Source organism: Etheostoma spectabile, unplaced genomic scaffold (assembly GCF_008692095.1).
Source record: "Etheostoma spectabile isolate EspeVRDwgs_2016 unplaced genomic scaffold, UIUC_Espe_1.0 scaffold465, whole genome shotgun sequence".
NCBI classification, from domain to species: Eukaryota; Metazoa; Chordata; class Actinopteri; order Perciformes; family Percidae; genus Etheostoma; species Etheostoma spectabile.
Window position 1 is genome coordinate 250,742 of NW_022605616.1, and position 6,696 is coordinate 257,437.

General features: G+C 39.5%; 1 protein-coding gene and 1 long non-coding RNA gene across 2 annotated transcripts in view; one reads left to right on the forward strand and one right to left on the reverse strand.

The window, feature by feature from the left end:
- Positions 1–6,696, forward strand: part of slc24a3 (solute carrier family 24 member 3) — a 197,871-nt gene that overhangs the window by 46,043 nt on the left and 145,132 nt on the right. The window lies entirely within an intron of this gene.
- LOC116686773 (uncharacterized) overlaps positions 1–6,696 on the reverse strand; it is a 17,764-nt gene that overhangs the window by 8,131 nt on the left and 2,937 nt on the right. The window contains exon 2 of the long non-coding RNA XR_004331353.1: positions 2,463–2,465. This is a non-coding gene — a long non-coding RNA (uncharacterized LOC116686773). The remainder of the gene's footprint in view (positions 1–2,462; positions 2,466–6,696) is intronic.

The following is a 6,696-nucleotide window of genomic DNA, read 5'->3' on the forward strand; positions in this document are numbered from 1 at the left end:
TCTCCTATATATTTTGAGTCATCCAGTGCGAAAAAAAATAACATAATGAACATTATAACTCATATAAAGGACAAACTATTTACATTTCTTCAAAAAATGCCCAAATGTATGCCACATCTGAAAACACCGATGCATTCTTCTCTGTAGAACGGTAATAGACGATCTTTGATTACATTAGACTAGTCCGACTTTGCGTGATCTGTCTCTCACACATATGATCTTTGTTCTCACTCGGATGCCCATATAAGGCGTAATGTGTGACAGACCTGCATTGCATTGGCTGGCAAAACATAAACAAGCTCTCTCGCAAAGCATCATGGGAATGCAAGATGGTGCCTAGCATGGAAGCTAGCGGTAGCAATGACCGAAAAATTGATAAATTATGGACAAGAAGTGGATAAATCTTGGCTGGATTTATTGCTCAACGACCCCAAAAAAAGCCAATAGAAAATCTTCTGTAAAGGCTAGAAAGACACCAAAGACACCACCGTGACCACCAGAGCATCAGCTTTAAGCTGGAACAATCAATTCAATTCAATTCAATTCAATTTTATTTATAGTATCAATTCACAACAAGAGTTATCTCGAGACACTTTACAGACAGAGTAGGTCCCAACAGTTCTAGTAGTTTCCTCCAGAGCAAGCAACAGTGCAACAGTGGCGAGGAAAAACTTCCTTTTAGGCAGAAACTTCGGACAGACCCAGGCTCTTGGTAGGCGGTGTCTGACGGGCCGGTTGGGGTTAGAATAAGAGTGGAAATAACAAAAATAGAAAAAATAGTAGTTTGTAGCAGTTTTGTGATAGTTCATGGCATAGCGGTCACTGTGGGCACTCAAGGACAGCAGGATGTAGCTGTGACCGCAGAGTGTAGCAAGTGAACATGGCATCGCAGAACGTGGAGCGGGACCAGGCGACACCTGCCCACGATCCTGGAGCCTCTCGGTCCGAGGGAACATGCTGGGGGAAAAAAAACAAAAGGACTCGGGGAGTGACCCCCGGAGCTGGTTAGCAACAACATTTCTAGGACATGGATGCACATAAATGGGAAGATAGAAAGATAGAGGAGCTCAGTGTGTCAAAGGAAGACAGGAAGGTCAGGAGGGTCAAAGTGTGGGATAGGATACAAACCCTGGTTAGGGTAGGGGGAGAAACAGTTGGGGTTAGGGTCAGGAAGGTCAAAGTGGGGAGTGGAACAAACCCTGGTTAGGGTAGGGGGAGAACCAGTTAGGGTCAAGAAGGTCAAAGTGGGGGATGGGATACAAACCCTGGTTAGGGTAGGGGGAGAAACAGTTGGGGTTAGGGTCAAGAAGGTCAAAGTGGGGGATGGGATACAAACCGGTTAGGGAAGGGGGAGAAACAGTTGGGGTAGGGGCAGGAAGGTCAGAGTGGGGATGGGATAAAAACCTGGTTAGGGTCGACACTATGACGAGAAGCAGGTGGCCGGGTTAGGCGGACACTGCGACTCCTCACTCCTTACAACATTCAATTCTATGTCCTAACTAAAGCTTTATCAAAAAGGAAAGTCTTAAGCTACTCTTAAATGTGGAAACAGTGTCTGCCTCCCGAACCCAAACTGGAACTGGTTCCACAGGAGAGGAGCCTGATAGCTGAAGGCTCTGGCTCCCGTTCTACTTTTAGAGACTATAGGAACCACCAGAACCTGCATTCTGGGAGCGTGTGCTTTTAGGGTTGTAAGGTACTATGAGCTCTTTAAGATAAGATGGTGCCTGACATGAAGAGCTTGTGTAGGTGAGAAGAAGGATTTTAAATTCTATCTCGATTTCACAGGAAGCCTATGCAGAGAAGCTAAAACAGGAGAGATGTGATCTCTTTTCCTGGTTCCTGTCAGAACCCGTGCTGCAGCATTCTGGATCAGCTGTAGAGTCTTTATGGATTTTTTCGAGCAGCCTGCTAACAAAGAATTGCAGTAATCCAACCTAGAAGTAACAAATGCATGGACTAGTTTTTCTGCATCATTTTTAGACAGGATATTCCTGATTTTTGCAATATTACATAGGTGAAAAAAGGCGATCCTTGAAATTTGCTTTATGTGGACATTAAAGGACATGTCCTGATCAAAGATAACTCCAAAATTCCTTACAGTGGGGTTGGAGGCCAGGGTGATGCCATCCAGAGTAACTATATCTTTGGATAATGCGTCACGAAGGTGCTTGGGTCCGAGAGCAATAACTCAGTTTTATTGAGTTTAACATTAGAAAATTGCAGGTCATCCAGTTTTAATATCTGAAGGCACGTTTGAAGTTTAGCTAACTGATTAGTTTCATCGGCTTGATGATAGATATAATGAGTATCATCTGCATAACAATGAAAGTTTATGGAGTGTTTCCTAATAATACTGCCTAAGGAAGCATATATAAAGTGAACAGGATTGGACCGAGCACAGATCTTGTGGGACTCCATGATAACCTTGGCGTGCATAGAGGATTATCGTTAACATGAACAAACTGAGATCGATTGATAATAAGACTTAAACCAGCTTAGAGCAGTCCCTTTAATGCCAATTAAATGTTCCAATCTCTGTAATAAGATATAATGGTCAATGGTATCAAATGCAGCGCTAAGATCTAATAACACAAGTACAGAGATAAGTCCTTTGTCTGAAGCAATTAGGAGGTCATTAGTAATTTTCACAAGTGCTGTCTCTGTGCTATGATGAACTCTAAATCCTGACTGAAAATCCTCAAATAAGCTGTTGCTATGCAGAAAGTCGCACAGCTGTTTGGCGACTGCTTTCTCAAGAATCTTAGAGAGAAATGGAAGGTTGGATATAGGTCTATAGTTGGCTAAAACATCTGGATCAAGGTTTGGCTTTTTCAGAAGAGGTTTAATTACAGCAACTTTAAAGTGCTGTGGTACATAGCCTGTTAATAAAGACAAATTGGTTATATTCAGTAGCGAAGTGTTGACTAATGGTAAAACTTCTTTAAGTAGCCTAGTTGGGATGGGATCTAAGAGGCAGGTTGATGGCTTAGATGAAGAAATAATTGAATTAAATTGATAAAGATCAATCGGGATGTCTTTATCCGTGACCGTTTTAAAATGATTAAAATAGGAACAAGAGATGCTGTTTTTATTTTGTACGATAGTCTCGGTCTCAGAGGTGCACCTCTTGAGAAATTTAAACTGCTGTTGTAGAGTACCTTTCTGCCATCTAGTGGCTCTGCTTTTTGTTGTTTAACAGTTTGTTCCAATTGACTGGTGAAATAAGTTATAACTAACCATATGGCTTTAGTGTGGTACATTCAAAAATATGAGGTAAAAGACAGTGGTCAGGGCATACAACCAAAGATTTTTTGATTTTTACAAATCAAGACAACATAGTCTAACAATGGCATAGCAGTCAGTGCTGGGAAAAAATTGTTTAAATTGAAAATTTAATCGAATCGCGGATTTGGAGAAGCGTAATACCTCTCATACTATTATAGTGGTCCTTGTAGACATGAAAATGGCGGCACATTAAGTTTTATTTTGTTAAATTCAGATTAACATGTTTTTCTATGAAAACCCCTTTTAGCCAGCTCTTTAGGGGTGTCAATGTCCAACATTTTTATCCACGCTGAAATTTTTGTAATTACAGAACATCCGCCTCAGCTGAGAATATTTGAATATTTAAGCTTGCCAGACAAAGACAGCACACATTGTAAACATTATCTGCTAAATGTTACCACTATTGTTATTGTGAGAATGTTAACATGTTGATATTAACCTGTAACTCAAAGCACCGTTCACAGAGTAAGCGTGGCTGTAGACTTTTAGTCCAGTTTTCTTGAACAAAAGATGCCAAAATTCTAAAATGTTGAATGTTAAAAACAAGCTGTTATATAATTGAAGAAAAAAATAAACAGATTACAAATCTGACCAAACATTCAATCCTAGTATTCAATATACTTAACAGTTTTGCTAATCTTTATAAACACATCAATTTGTACCAACATTGTAAAGGGTTTGCTTGCCAGCCTCATAATAACACAACATAACAACGGTGATTTGTATTTTTCAGCTAATCTTAAATCTAAACATTGAGTTCTGGGCACTTGGGGACAGCAGACCAATCTGTAAACAAAACGGACACCTTGAAATGTTGAAATGGCCAATATGTTAGCATAATACTTCCTTACTTATGTACACATCCAGCAGACACAGAGCAACACAAATTCACTTGGCGTAGAGTCCAATCGTCACTCTCAAGTCTTAATACTAACTTTGTCTGTCAGCTGTTTGGTGCTGGACAGGTAGTGTGCCGTGGGTTTATCAAATGTGTTTGTCTGCGTTTGTCATTACAAGCAACACCTTTCACATTACACATAGTCACTTGATCCATTGTAAAAGGATTGGCCCGTGTAGGTTTAATATTTTTCTAACTAACCTTATAAAACCTTGACTCAATTCAAGTTTAATGTTATTAATTTAGGGATGCTTATTTAGAGTTTTTTTCTGACCGACAGCAGACCTTCTTTAACCAATCAATGACCCGTTAACTATCGTGCAGGCAATGGAGTCAAAAAATAATAATTACCTCTTTATTTTTGTATTGCTTTTAACTGATCGGTTAATTGTCGTTTTAAAGGTTAAACAGTGAAACGGTTAATTATCAACATCTCTAATGTGATTAAAGAAATAGTGCATCTGTGTGAACTCTGTACATGAACGTGCGAACAGGCTCAAGCAAGTGCACAAAATAATGGATGCGCATCAAAGTTATCCACATACAAACACACACACCCACACACAGCCTTTTTAGAGTGTCAGTGTCTCACTTTACAGGAAAATGCCGCCACTTGTGTGTGATGCACTGCTGTAAAACGCAGCATAATAGCTACATGACACAAAGGAAGTATGTGTATGAGTGTGTGAGATGAATGAAACAATAAGAACATGAGGTGCCGTTGGCCTGCTGATGTTCATCAGGGCCTACAATATATGGATTCTTCTCTCTTTCTCTTCTTTATTCCTTCTTTCTTTTTTCTCTCTGCTTGTTCTCTGTTATCCACCCCTTTTAATCTGATGGCCATGTAGCACTTCATTATAGGAGCTGCTTTTGTGACAGCGAGTCCAGGTTTTGATAAATGGCTTTGTGTTATTGTCACACGCTGTCTCTGGGTTAAATTGCTGGGAATCAAATTGTCCTCTTCTCTGACCGAATGATTTTTTTAAACCATGTTTTTATTCAAGAAAGATAAAACAATACCAATCCATTAATTTAGATACAGTGTCTTGATTTATTTTTTCTAAAAATAGAAAAGAAAGAATAGGTTGAGAGAAGGAACAATTACCACTTTTTGTAAAGCTCACATCAGGTATTAGACAACCCAACTGTGCATACTGGGCAAAGCTGTTAGGGGCTTATATTATCTGGGTATTAAACTTCTCAAAGTACAACAACATAAGACATGACACTGGATCTGATATATAGAGCAAAAAGTCGTCTACATATAGAGAAATTTTATGCTATACTCCCATCCTGTAAAGCCCATGTATGACGTGATGTTCTCAACTTAGCTCTAAAGCTAATGCAAATAGAAGTGGGCTGTGGGGACCCCTTGACAGAAGGAAAAGTTGGGAAGCTAATGTGTTAGTTATCACTGATGGTTTTGGGGAAGTATACAAGAGATCAAATTTGAACCAAAGCTGAATCTGTCTAATACGACAAACAGATAACCTCGGTTGATTCTGTCAAATGCCTTCTCCCTTCAAATCCAGGGAGACAACCACTTCTGGAATCCCCCCTGGAATATCTTCACATCTGTGTTTAGAAGTGAAATTGGCCAATATGACCCACACTCAAGCGGGTCCTTACCGGGTTTCAAAATTAGTGAAATAGATGCCTCTGTTAGGCTCTGTGGTAGGAAAGCTAGTTTTTCATTTTTCATTAGTTTTTATTTTTATTTAATTTTGGCTATTTGAAAATGCTTAGTTTTAGTTTAGTTTTTATTAGTTTTAGTGTTAGTTTGAGTCTTTATTGTAATGTGAGTTAATTGTCAGGGCTAACATTCAAAAAGGTCCGAAAAGGTATTAATATATACACTCACCTGTAGGATTATTAGGAACACCATACTAATGCTGTGTTTGACCTCATTTCGCCCTTCAGAACTGCCTTAATTCTACGTGGCATTGATTCAACAAGGTGCTGAAAGCATTTTTTATAAATGTTGGCCCATATTGAGAGGATAGCATCTTGCAGTTGATGGAGATTTTTGGGATGCACATCCAGGGCACGAAGCTCCCGTCCACCACATCCCAAGATGCCTATTGGGTTGAGATCTGGTGACTGGGGGCCATTTAGTACAGTGAACTCATTGTCATGTTCAAGAAACCAATTTGAAATGATTGGAGCTTGTGACATGGTGCATATCCGATGGAAGTAGCCATCAGAGGATGGGTACACGGTGGCCATAAAGGGATGGACATGGTCAGAAACAATGCTATTAGGTAGGCTGTGGCATTTAAAGGATGCCTAATTAGCACTAAAGGGGCTAAAGTGTGCCAAGAAAACACCATTACACCACCACCACAATGGTAACAAGGCATGATGGATCCATGTTCTCATTCTGTTTGCGCCAAATTTAGGGGTGCACGATATTGAAAAAAATTTGATATTGCGATATTGATAATGAATATTGCGATATTGATATTAATTTCGATATTTTTAAACATATGTAAAATTACAAAAGTAAT